The sequence below is a fragment of the Cavia porcellus genome, unplaced genomic scaffold (genome assembly GCF_034190915.1).
Source record: "Cavia porcellus strain 051 isolate PalLab524CR breed Dunkin Hartley unplaced genomic scaffold, mCavPor4.1 scaffold_4, whole genome shotgun sequence".
NCBI classification, from domain to species: domain Eukaryota; kingdom Metazoa; phylum Chordata; class Mammalia; order Rodentia; family Caviidae; genus Cavia; species Cavia porcellus.
Window position 1 is genome coordinate 61,937,757 of NW_026947487.1, and position 13,602 is coordinate 61,951,358.

Below are 13,602 nucleotides of genomic sequence, written 5' to 3' on the forward strand. Positions count from 1 at the left end.
TAGAAGGAACATGAAAGCCAGTGTAAATCCTGAACAGGAAGGAGAGACGGACGGGGATCTGGGTAACTGGCCCAGGAATAATCTTGGTGGGCTTTTGGGGTGGGGTCTGCCTCATGCATCAGAATCACACTATGATATAAGCTATTTCTCCAGTAGTAGAAATTTTCTTCCAGTGACTTGGCCCCTTAATTCTGAGACAGCCTTTCATTACACAGTTGGCTGTTTCTGTTAAAACTGACATCAGTCTTTTATTTTTTCTTCTTTCTGATTTCCAAAATTCAAGTTCTACTATCTTTTAAAGACTCATTCTTTTCACAAAACATTTTCTAAGTTTTATCTTCAAATCCCTCTTTTCTATGGAATACATAACACCCACTGGTGTTTATGTGCATCTTAGACTGAGCTGGTCTCTTCCAGGCTGTAATCATGAGACCTGTGAGGAGGACTGGGGCCCACTTGCTTCATCTCCACAGCAGCTGTCATGTTAAGTCCAGAACCTGTCCGGCCTGGAGCAGATGTTTAACCATCGGTTTTCGAAATAATAAAAAGTAGCAAGTAAATGTGAACAGGAATGAGACTCTGAGTAGGTAAAACCAGTAAGGGAGTCAATGCATGAGTTAAAGCCGGAATGAGTCCCTGTAGCAATCTGCGCTGGTCAAAACATTTTTCCATGCAGAGACCAGGAACCAAGCCAGACTAGTTTAAGTAAGAGAATAACTTGGGGGTAGGGATTTGGGGGTAGTCTTGCCTAACAGCTGAGAAAGAGGGAGTTGCCCAGGACGAAATGAAAGTGTTGATACTAATTGGACCGAGCTGGGAAGCGCACCCCAAAGATGCCCACTAGGAAGTTGTACTATTATCTGAAAACCCATGAATGAAGGATATAGCCAGCCCGTGAGGGACAAAAATCAGAGATAGACTGTTAGCCTGGGGCTCTGTGTCCCTTTCTCTTCCATGTCTCTGCTTGTCCATGGTTCTGCCTCTCTCCTTTTATTCTGAAGTTCATGTACTCTCCGGTTCCCTGTCACTGGGTCTTCTCTTGCATCACTTTACTCACATTCCTGTTTTAATGACATTTCAGGCTACCCATGAAGATTTGCGTTTTTAAAATTCAAATTAAAAACCAGAGAATCTGATACCTGTGCCTTCAGGCGAGATCTGGTTTTCCTTGGGGCAGCTGCCACCCTGACCTTGTCAGTGATAGCAGGGGCGGCAGAGGTAGGTAAGCTGCAGTCACATGGCCTGTCCCCTTTCAGCAGGAGCTGGAGGAAGGCACTGATGAAGTATTAGCAGCAGGGGCATAGATAATACATAGGGGCCATCTCAAGGGTCTTCACCCCAGGTTCCGCTTCCTCCCGTGTCTGGGACAGAGCAGCAGGTACAGCTGCAGGTCCTGCCAGGGTCTGGGCTGGGAGTTGGGTTCCCAGAACTCAATTTTTAAAAGTTCAAGGTATCAGTTGTCTCTTTCAGCTGTCAGCCATTACTGTCATTTTACAAGAGATCAGGCCAATGAGGTCCTAGATGGTCATTGATGGGGCAGTGGGGAACTGAAACTGAGGAATGCATATGGAGGTGTATTTTATCCCAGGCATTGTTATGGGCCCCTGAAGAAGACGATGCAGATATTGAGGAAAGCCAGCCCATTCCATTGGGGAGCTCAGTATTTCTGTGGGGAAGTACCCTCGAAGCCTTGTGGACACTGTTGGGTCTCCCCCATGTCCTTCCACTGCTCCTCTGTTGTAGTTTGAGTGATAAACACTACAGCAAATCAGCAATTTGTTTTAACCCCAACTGCTTAAAACTTCCTCTTCCAGCATGATTGATGCAGGAGCCTGCTCATGGTGGAACCTTTGCCAGGCACATGGTGAACCCTCTCCTCTGTGAGTCCTGGGGCATTTGGATATGAAGCCTGGTGGTCATCTGCCTTGATCAGGGAGGGAAGCTATCTTGAGGATGAACTCCACTCAAAGTAGCTCACTGCAGTGTAGAGCCAGGGTCTGAGTTTTTTAGGCTGTGAGATTAACTCAGTTTGAGCTCTGTGTTTTGTTAACTGAAAAGTCTTCTGTGTGATTCAGTAACGAGTACAAGGGACATGGTAAGAGTGCAGAAGTGACAGCAGAAATCACAGTGAGGCTCAGTAGGCCACAGAAAAGTCAGGTTAGCTGGTACAGGGAAGACTCGTACTTAAGCTAGACCTTAAGGACTTTGGCATCACACTCCAGCTGGAGCGAAGGGCCCAGGTCAAGACATGGAGCTGTGCGGAGAGGAGAAAATAACCTGGTGTGTCTAACATGTGTGTGGAGGGGGTCCTGGACAGTGAGTGGAGAAGTGGTTTGGAGCTGGAGGTTGAAGTTTTAGGCGTGCCTCACTGATTTGGAAATCTGTCTTGGTCTATTTGCTACTGTTTTATCTGGCTATGCAGACTGAGTGAATTTTAAACAATGGAAGTCTACCCTGCTTATGGTGCTTCAGGCTGGGAAGTCCAAGGATGAGGGCTTCCTTCTGGCAAGGACCTTCCTATGTGACTTAAATTGGTGGGAAGGCAAGTGAGCACACAGGAGACAGAGAGAAGGGGCAGGTGGGGTCTGAGCTTGTAACAGACTCACTCCTGATAACTAACCCACGGTCACAACAACAGGGTCAATCCAAGTGACAGCTCTCCTTGTGGAACGACATGCTCCCATGACTAAGTCACCTCTTAACGGTCCCTTACTTTTGTATTAAATGAAGCAGGGAGCTTGATGTTTCTGGAAGGCCCTGGATTGTAAGCATTGGGATTGTGCTGAGGGCTAGGAGGAAATAAACTTCGGGGGTAAGCAAATGTGTGCTCCTATGAGCAGACCCGCAAGCCCGCTAGGTTCCCCACAGCAGATTAGCATGGGTGAGCAGTCTGTCCGCCCTCCTCCAATTGTCTTTACTGAAACAAAATTGCAAGACAATTGGTCCACATGATTTTCTTATGGTTTTGAAATATTAGAAACAGCAGTGTGAAAAGAAGAAATACAAAATGTGGCCACAGAAGACCATTTTATTTTGTCCGATCCTTTATTAAAATCAATGCACAGTTCTTCCCCCTGGCTAGCCCATCCCCAAATTTGCTCCTCCTGGCTCACCTCAAGGACAAGAACTGAGGAGAGGAGTCTTAACTGCAAGAGGAGATGATGGAGGTGATCAGTGTCAGAGTTGGAAATGCCCTGAGATGCCACCAAGCACCTGGCCTCATTTCATAGGTGGAAAGGAGACCAAATCCCAGAAAGCCCCAAAGTTCTGCTCCAGGTCACAGCAAAATAGTGGAGGCCTTGGTAACTGCGCCCATACCCAGGAGGCCTGGACACTCTGTCCTTCCCTTTTGTGTCCATTGCAGCAGATCAGTGATCTCCAATTCAAGTGTGAGAGAGACAGGTCCCCTGGTGTGGGGAAGCTGGTGGGTCTGCCGGGGAGCACACAACATAGAATGTAGTGACGTGCACGTGTCTTTTCCAAGACGACAGTTGCCACTTGATGGCAGTTGTCACTTGTAGCTGTGTGGGAAGGTAAGCTCAACATGGCTGAATCTCCTGACTTTTTTCAAGAGAAGCTAGAAATCCTGATTTTTATTGAACCTAGTTGGACATAAAGGTATGTGGCCCTGCTTAGTCCCAGAGCTGCCCACTTACAGTCCTGTCTCCTCCAAACCTGCCATAGCCAGGAACTGGAACTGAAGGAGACATTCAGGCAGGGAGTGGGGGAAGCAGGTGGTTTAAGTCTGCTGAGAACCAGTTCTCCTGACCCCCTCCCCTGTGGGGTGCTGAGAAAGAGGACTCTGAAAAACAGGGCTCACTCTCAGGGGGCAAGGAGGCTTTGATAGCAAAAAAGACTTGATCACATCTCTTACCCTGGCTCACCATAGTGGGGCCCCTAGACAGAAATCCACAGAAGTTTTCTGCTTTGGTGCTGCATAGTCCTGCAGAGATGGGACAGCTGTTTTATTTTGTCTGATTTTTCTGGCATGTTAATACCCTTGTCTATCTATCTATCTATCTATCTATCTATCTATATCATCTATCTATTATGTTTCTTATCTATCATTTATCATCCATCCATTTCCTAGAAGGCACAAATATCCCCAACCTTTTTCATTTGAAAGAGGGTCTCGTTAAGATGCTCAGGCTGGCTTTGAATTTGTGATCCTCCTGCCTCAGCCTCCCATAGAATGGGATTATAGGCTGGTCCAAGTTCTAGCCACAAGACACTAACCTGAATCACAGCAGGGCACTGAAGGCTGGAGGAACTGACTCTCACAGCACCACATCTGCCCTAGTTGTCCAGCACTTTCCAAACAAATGTCTCAGTTAGGCAGCAGGATGGATGTGCTCCCAAGTGGAGTATGATTTACATATTCAGAGCTCCACAGTAGGCTTTGCCCTGGAAATGTCCTTCCTTTACTCTGCAGGGCCCCAAGGAGCCTGCTGGCTTCCCAGAGGTGCAAGTCTTGGTCTGGATGGCCCTAGGGTGATGTGAAATTCCCAGAGGTGGCAGCCTAGCCGTGGAGCTCCAGCAGCCAGAGGGCAGAGAGATGGGGCCTACCTGAGTCTGATTTGTTTGCTGGGTGAACTTGGGCTCTTTCCTTTTGCCCTTCAACTGTGAAGAGGACAATGCTTGATTTGCATGCAAACTGGTGCAAGTGGGATTTGGCAGGCTGGTATATTTCTTTCAACATGTGAATAAAAGCATTTTAGAATGTGAAACATTATAAAAATCAAAGGACTTCGCATACACAGGACTTCAGATTTCTAATTTGTTTTAATAGAAAAATGATCTGATATGACAGTGCCTCAATAGCACTTGTTCCCTTCAGGGTGTGTGACACTTGTTCCCACAGTCCCATCTGGCCAGCCACACCACCTCATGCCTTGTCCCCTCAGGACTGTTTTTGTTTTTTCTTTTTTATTGTACTAGAGACTGAACCTGGAGTCTTGGCACTGGACTATATTCCTAGCCCATTTTAAGATTATTTGTTTTGATATAGGTCTCTCTAAGTTGCCCAAACTTGGCTTGAGGTTGCAGTCCTCCTGCCTCAGCCTTCTCAAGTGCTTCAATTACAGGTGTGCATTCCCAGATTACAGGTGTGCATTCCCGTATAGCTCCACTTAAGTTTTTGACCCTCTGAATTAGGTAATAATTCTAACCACTAAAAATTAGAAAGTGATCAAGTTTCCCTCCCACTTTTGTTCCTAAAAAGCTGACATTCGTATTCTCTTTATGGACGTGGAGTGGAAAGTCCAAAGACATGCAGTCCCGCAGGCCCTAGACTGTCTGGCTGGCTGCTGTGTGGTGCAGCTGGATTCACACCTGACGGAGCCCTGGTCCACACTCCTCCCAGGCTCAGTGTCTCAGATTTCTCCCCACTGCACACTGGGGCTGACTGCCCTGAAGACCTTATTGCCAGTGAAGCCTGGTGCTTCTTGCTCTTCTCCTGGGAGGACGGGGAGCCAGTAGGGTGGGAACCGTGGAAGGCTCCCTGTGCATCTGTTCATGCGTTTCAGGAAGGGGAGACCTTTGGGTGGGGCAGTGGGCAGAGTGCAGCCTGGGTGTTAGGGGTTAACTTGCTCAACTCCTTTTCTTGTGTTATCTCCTGTAGGGATACCATATGACTGCAGGGAGGACAGTTCTCCAAGACCTTTGCTTCCTCCTCTGTCAAGAAGCACTAACATCAGCCTTGTTCACTGGTGAGGGCATTAGGAGGTGCTCAAGAGGTGACCCAGGGCTTTGAGAAGTTGCAGGAACTCAGGCCACAGGATAACATCATGATTAAGACATAAGAATCTACCATGTACCGGTTGTGACCCCCGGGAAGGTGGCTTAGGCTTTTTTGGCTTAGCCACCTGTAACATGAAGCCAGTAGTAGTTTCCAATTCTAGCAACTGTGAACATGCAATGAAATATCTAGATAATTTATCTAACACTGTGCCAGGCACACAGTAGGTGCTTAATAAATGGTAGATGAGAAATACAACACCGACAAACACTTGGGCCTAGGGTGACCAAGAGTAAGAGCCATATTGGCATTCACAGGAGGATGGCCCCGAGAAGCTGGAGCAGGAGGTGGGGAGCAGGCATCTGGACCCCTAGTTTCTCCTCTAGGGCTATCAGCATCTGAGATGGAGCCAGGAGGCAGAAATTAGCCTGGAGGAGCTTTTGGGGGTGGCTTAGGCTCATGGAGGGCTTTTCCTGCTGTCCAGGGTGATGACGGTTCCCTCCACTCTCTGTCACCCAGAGGGTGGCTGACCCCAGAGTCTGGTGACTTGATCAGCTGGGGGCATCCTAGGCCTGGCCATGATAAACAGCTCTGCCTCACAATGAGGCAGATCAGTGGGTCCTAGCCCAATTCTGGTAATTGTAAGTAAACTTACCCAACTAGACAGGGCGGTGGTCTGGGGGCTGCAGGAAGGAAGATGACAGCATGGAACATGGTGGGTGGCAGCTGACCATCTATCTGTTGCACAGAAAGCCTATTTGTGACTTTCTCCTGGAAGAGCCCAGTGCGTGGATTGTCATGTGTGGGGGTGGCGAGGGGACACCTAGGTGCCCATGCTCACAGGGTCACAGCTCTGCCTTTGGATCCTATTACATGAGCACTAGGGGCAGAGGGAGGGTATGTGGGGGTGCGGGCCCTAAGGGGCAGGCTCTCATGGCCTCAGAGCTGCCTTTGGCTCCAGTGCACCATCTTCCTTGCCGGGCCATACACTGGGTGCTGTCACATGTTCTGTCATCTGTTTTCTCCATGAACCAGCAGACCCGAGGCCATAGCCGCAGGAACCAAAGTCTGCAGAGCTGATGCTGCTTGCTGAGGTCCTGCTTCTCAGGACAGTGGGTCCTGTTCTCGCTGCACAGAGGGGAGCGTGAGGCTGAGAAAGGGAAACAATAGCCTCACGTTGTGGAGGGTCAAGAATGCAAATGATGGAAAAGCAAATCCTACCTGACCTCACTGGCACATGAGATGAGAAGAGGCTGAGGCCGTGAAGTGGAGAGGAGATCAGTGGCTACCAGAGGCTGTGGTGGGAAGAGAGGTTGGGGGAGGGAAGCCAAGTCACAGGTAGATGGGCGGAAAAGCCCCAGTGCTCTGCTGCACAGTAGGGTTAATGGGATGGCAGAACCACACTGCATACTTCAAAAGCAGCTAGGGGAGAGGATTTTGGACATTCTCACCACAAAGAGATTGTAAATGTATGAGGTGATGGATGTCTTCAATACCTGGGTTAGTATTACCCAATGCATACGTGGATCAAAACATCAGTGTGCCTCACAGATGTGTAGTATATGTCAACAGAAAACCAAATGAAAAATAAAACAAAAATTAAATGAGTCCCAGGCTTCTGCTGTCTTTCCAGTGATGGGGCTGGAAACAGTCAGCACGGTGAGCCTGCGGCAACCTTGCGCATGATCTCAATCACACCTGGGCTTCGCAGAGGTCAAATCTGTAGTAGGAGAGAGCAGAGTGGTGGTCAGCAGAGTCTCGGGAGGAAGATGGATGGGGAAATAGGAGATGGCAATCAAAGGACCCAAGTTTTGGTCAAACAGGAGATGCATGCTTCGGTGATCAATTGCTCAGTGCAGTGACCAGAATTGCTTTGAAACAAGGAAAGACACGCTTCACAGAGCTGTTTTATCATTCCTTGTTTCAAGGCCTCACCACACTGAGCTGTGACACCTCTGTCCTCTGGCAGGGGCCAGGTGTGTAATGGATGAGTGTGGATCGGGGACCTGAGCTTTATTGTTTATTGTGGTAAGCAATGATCTGGAGCAGCAGGGTGGAGACTGGGCTGGACACTGGTGTCCCCAGGCTCTCTGTGATCTGAGTCCCCTGCCTCTGCTCAACTTTATAGCACCCACTGAGCTCCAGTCTCAAATCGGGGATTTTGGTGACCCAGAGGAGCTTGGTTTGCTTGATTTAGATGTCAAGTGTCCCCTAGAAGAAGTTCGTATGGAGAGGCTCTGCCCCAGGGAAGCAGTACTGGGAGAAGCTGTGGTTCTTTAAGACATGGGCCTAGCAGAGGTCGTTGGAGTGTACTTTTGAGGGGATCCTTCTTCCTCTCTCTCTCTGTCCTTCCTCTGGCTCTAGGTGACCATTTGCTATATGCATGCTCCTGCTGTGATGCATCACCATCTGCCACACTTAGCAAGGCCAAACAAATGAAGCCGCCTGATCTTGGTCTCTGAACCTCCAAAACTATACATAAGCGGAGGAAACATCTTCTCTTATAAGTTAGCTGTGTCTGGTATTTTACTGTAGCAACACATGGCATACACATAGTGACCGGATGTAGACATCATCCCGCAGTGTGATGCACGGAGCCTGTGCCCACTGGCTTTCCCTGCATCCTCCAGGGCTGGGCTCACTGTCACTTCCTCCTTCTTGCTTTTGAACTTGAAGCATTGCTGTAATTCTAGCAAGAGTCGGGCCTCAACCCAGGCCAGCTGTTTCCTCTGGCTCCACCTCTATTGTTGGGGTGATTCGTGTACCCTGCAGACATTTATCAAAGTCTGGAGACATTCTTGGCTGTCACCATGGTGAGTGCCACTTCTTCCTCATGGTTGAAGACAGGGAGGTAAATACACATTCTGTAATGCACAACACAGCCTCATGATGCAGAACTGTCAAGTCTGGGAGATCACAGTGCCGATCTACTAGATAATGCAGTCACACGTCCAGATGGTTAAAATAAAAAGTGGTAAGGCTGTGTTAGAAGATGGGCCAGAATTATTGGAGGTCCAGAGGAAGGCAAGGTCCCTTTTAAGGAGTGAAAACATCACCATCTTATCTTTACCTATGTCCAGCTTATCTGTCAGGGATGCAAATGCAGCTCTTCTTATGGCTTAAACCCTACCTTCTCTGGTAATTTCATTTGTGCTCCTGGACCCAGCCATACCTGAAACCTTGCACTGTCTGGCTATATGGTGATTTTGGGTTTCTTTATTCCATATGCTCGTTTCACTTACAGATTTTGTGGAGACCTCGCCAGCCTCTTCCTCTTACATACCTGAAGGCTGAGGCTGATAGCTGTTTTCTGTCTCCTTCCCGTGGCTGGTGGCTTCCTTAGGGCTGCAGTCATGGCAGCTGCCATCCCCTCGGCATCAGAACAGCTAAGTATCCAGCGTGTGACTAAATGTTGCATCAGCCTGGACTGAGGAGCCATGATCAGATGCGGCTGTGCGACAGCTGCCTGCACAAGGCTGGCAGTTAATTAAAAGCCCCATGTACTTAGTGATTAACTAATCACAGCGTGATGGCAGTCAGCGATGGTGCAGCGACTTCTCTGCTGGATTCAGTGAAGAAGCTCCAAATGTCTGCCTTGGGGCCACCGGAGCAGCAGGAGGCTTGGGAGGCCCCAGCATAGATGTCCCAAGCATGTTGTGGAGCAGATTCCCAGATGTCTCCAGCTCCTTGCCTACAGGAGAGAGTAAGGGGAGTGAGAGGCAAAGGCATGGTCCTTCCTGCAAAGGAGAGGGTGAGCAGAGGGCTGGGGAGGCTGGAGAGGTGCAGCCATAACCTGGGAACCCCAGAGGCTGATGGGAGGGAACCGGTTGAGTTCTGCACTGAGCTCAGTGGTGGAAGTGATAGTACATTTCAGAGCCACGTGGAACAGTGGTTCAGGGCATGGTGGAGCCTGGCTGCTGGGGTGCACATCATGGCTTTGTCCCACATTGCCTGGGTAGCTGTGGACATGATTTTCCTGTGGTATATGGAATCCTTGGTCTTGCATATGCTACTGAAGTGCTCTAGCCCTGGGCTACACCTCCAGCCCTAGACATGCTTTCTAACTTCTTCACCTCAGTTTCCTCACCTGTAAAATCTAATATTAATAACAACATTTGCTCCCAGGACTGTGGCAAGGATGCATCCACATAAAAGCTTGTGAACAATCACATGCATGTAGAGAATACACAATGACACCATCAGAAGAAGGAAAGGGCCACGAAGTGAGCGGTGACTTGGGCTCCTGTGTCCTGGACACTCCCTGTGCCCTGGACACTCCCTGCGCTCTATGTCTCCTAGATGAAAACTGAAACTGACTGCCTCAGACCTCCAGGCAGGGCTGGGTGGCACTGACGGGCTGCAGCTGCACCCATATCACCGTCTTGTCCGCAGAACCCAGGGCACAACACAGGAACTATGTTGACCCTGGGTGACCCTGTAGAGCTGTGCAGGTGGCAAGCCCATTGCTTCTTTGCTTCCCTATTCTTCTCTTGGAGCCGGTCCTGTGGTTCTTCTTTCTGATCCTGCCCTACAGGGTGATCTGGCTGTCCTGGGAGTGGCCGTGACTTGGACATCATTAACGTTGTCCAGAATTCCCTGTTTCTCAACAAGAAGCACTTCTGCTCCCTCCGGCTTTTGGCACCCCTGCTTTCCAGTTCGGACTCTCATTGTCCCCCTGCGCTGCCTTATGCCCCAGCTGCCCTGAAGTTGCCTGACTCCTGCCACTGAGTTGCTGTCCTGCATCTCTGGATCTGTGGCTTCTGCCTGACCTACTAGGCTCCAGAGTGTGGTCTCCAGGGATGATGGCCTCCCCAGGCCTGCATCTGCCTGGGAGTTTGAGGGTGTCACTGGAGTGAAGCTTCAGGATGGACAGGAAAAGCCAGCCTCTGCGGATTCAAGAGGAGAGGACACAGCAACCCCAAAGGTCCTGGAATGGGGGCAGCTGGGGACATGGGACAGACTGAGGGTCAACAGCTGGAGCAGGGCAGAATAACATGAGGGGCTAAATGGAAGGTAGTGATGCTGGCTGTGTCACTGTGGGGACCCTAGCTGTCCCAGCCGGGCTGTGTGAGCATCACAGGGACTGTGAGAGCCTAAGTGGGGAGCCCAGAGGAGAAGTCTGGGGTCCCAGAAACAGAGGCCACAGTGAGGACTTGCATGTGAGGGATTCAATAAGATGTGGCCAGGAAGATCTGGGGAAGTGGACTGGGGAGGGATGGAGGAAGAGAGAAAATGAGAGAAAGAGACAGACAGACAGACAGACAGACAGATCTGGGTGACTGCTCCTGGCTTGTATTGTATTACACTGGGCCTGGAACCCTTGAAATATGCCTCCCAGCTAGATTCTCAGGAGGACACTTGCATGCCAGCTCCCACAGCTAGCTCTGGTGAACCCCGAGCAAGAGCACTGTTTGTGGGGAGGGCCTGGAGAGGCCCTCAGTGCAGAAGGCGCAGAAGACGTCAGGGCAGATATGGGGGAGCTGCATGCTATGTGCCTCCTTTCCTGGGGCTCCGCCATCTGTGTGCCCTTCTGCTCACACTCTGCCGGGCTAAGCTGCTCCACAGGGTCACTCTCTGCCCATGCGTCCTGTGCGGAAGGATAGTGCCCAGGGAAATATTGGGGTGCTGGTGTCAGAAGACACCAGGGCTGTGGGTATGACGTGGGCCCCCACAGAGCCTGGCGGTGTCTGGGAGGGGGGTGGGAAGGAGCCCTCACTTTGCCTGCCTTCAGCTTGGGTGTCCCTCCTGTCCCTCCCCATTCACTGCCGAGGGTCATGTTCCAGGAGTCTCCAGATTCTGAGGAATATCAAAGGTGGCTCTACAGCGTCCTGGAATCAGAAGCCGAGGATGAACTTGATGGCCACGCCTCTTGCTGCTGGGTGACTTTAGGCAAACCCAGGAGGTCTCTGGCTTGCATGTCCTCACTGGGACAGTGCAGACAGGAAGTGCATTGAAAACAGACAGGCTTGACTTTGGTCATAGTTTTGGAGGGGTTGTTTTGGCATCTGCTTGTCCACAGGGGCCACGGTCCTTGCACCCTTCTTTCCGTCCAGCCCCTCCTTCTCCTGTCCTTGGGACTGGGATCTGTTGCCATATCTGCTCAAGAGGCCACTCTGGAAACTTTCCCAGAACCTTTTCACTTCTACTTAGCCTGAGAGGAGACTGACTAATTGGCAGAAGGGATGGACGCAGGGTGTGCAGAAGCTGAGGGGTGGCCATAGGGGAGGAGAGGGACAGGTTGGGGAGAGGCAGTGATGTGGCTGTGCAGGGTGGGGCAGACTCAGCACCTGACAGGGGACATGCTGGCCACATCCCTCCTGTGAGAGCCCACAGCACTGATTTCTCAGCCAGAATTACTGGAAATAAAGGAAAGGACCAGGGCCAAGACACTCTTGTGATTTGGGGGACCACTTGGTTTTAACAGCCACCCATTCACAAATAATACAAATTATGTTTTCATTTGTTAGGCTTTATTTATTTATTTTAAAACATTGTCTTTCTAAGAGTCCAGGTTGGCCTTGAAATTGTGATCCTCCTGGGTTGGCCTCTCTAGCACTGGCATTACAGGTGTGTGCAACCATGCCAGGCAGTTTGAGATGTTATAGCCAAAATATGGGAGACTGGGTGGCTGAAATTACAAGTATTTATTTTTCCCAGTTCTGGAGGCTGCAAGCCTGACCTCAGGGTGCCCAAGTGGTCAGGACTGGATGTGTCCTTCTCCCGGGTGCAGGTGGTTGTTATCTGACTGTGCCCCCATCAGGCAGGGAGCACAATTTCTCCTTGTCAGGGTGCCAAGCCTAGCCCCGCCCACAAGCCCTGCCTCCCAGTCCTGGAGCAGGGCAGGATCTTAATTCAGTGTGAGGACTTGGGGGTCACAAGCGTCCGGTCTAACACATCGCGTAGCGTACTGTTTATCATGTGCACTCATGCCCTGGGCTTCATTTAGCTTTATCTGTATTTCCCAGAGTAACTTAAGGGGAGAGAGGCAAGAGAGTGGCCAAGTTCACTCAGCAGCAGCATAGCTTGAGACAAGGTCATCGCTCACCACGGAAGTGGCAGGTGTGAGGTCCAGCATCTCGGCCCGCTGCACTGGACACATTGCTGCTTGTGCCAGGTTACATGGTGGGGAGGGTGAGCCTTTTCTTGTGTTCTCATGGAGAGGGAGGTTCAGGCAATTGTATGTTCCAGGTTGGGTCCCTGCCTCGTGTCAGGCAGGGACCCAACCTCTCAAAAAAGTGTGCAGATGTGTGTCTGGGGCAGGCCTGGCCCTGCCCATGCTAAAACTCAGCCTCCTGCGATCTTGTGCTCCCCATTACAGTACACTGCTTCTTCCTGTATGGTAGCCAGTGCTCCAGCCATCACACCTCTCTTCCCAGCCAGTAGAAAGGAGGAATGTGTTCTTTATATGGACATCTTTTCCTAAAGCTACACATGCTACTTCAGCTTCCAGGTTTTGGCGGCAGATAGATCTAAATTCTTTAGAGAAGCAGCCAGTGCCCAGCTAAATCTTTAGGATCTGTCACTGAGGAGGAGGAGGGAAGATAGCGACAGGGAACAAGTAGCAGCCACTATCATGGCTACGGAGATAAAAAAAAATTGGACCTGACGTTGTTTTACTGACCCACCTGCCCAACAGCCTTGTCCTGGCTTTTTCTGAAAGATCAGGTTCGAAGCCCATCTTCACAGTGAGGAGAGAGGCTGGAGCCCTGGATTTCTAGGTCCCCTCAGACCCTTCCCTTTGGGGTGAGGCTCCACTCTAAGACAGCAGTGTCGTACCTTGGGAATAAGCAGGCAGGCAAGCGTCCCTGACTAAGCTCCTAGCTTAGAGCTGGAGGTTGGCTTCTGGGTCTCTGGTTTACCTGTAA

At 50.3% G+C, this 13,602-nt stretch overlaps 1 long non-coding RNA gene across 1 annotated transcript in view; it reads right to left on the reverse strand.

Annotated features, from left to right (window-relative positions):
• Positions 1–4,763: 4,763 nt before the first annotated feature.
• Positions 4,764–13,602, reverse strand: part of LOC101788611 (uncharacterized) — an 87,465-nt gene continuing 78,626 nt past the window's right edge. The window contains exons 4-5 of the long non-coding RNA XR_010046932.1: positions 9,021–9,428; positions 4,764–7,457 (exon numbers count right to left, since the gene is read on the reverse strand). This is a non-coding gene — a long non-coding RNA (uncharacterized LOC101788611). The remainder of the gene's footprint in view (positions 7,458–9,020; positions 9,429–13,602) is intronic.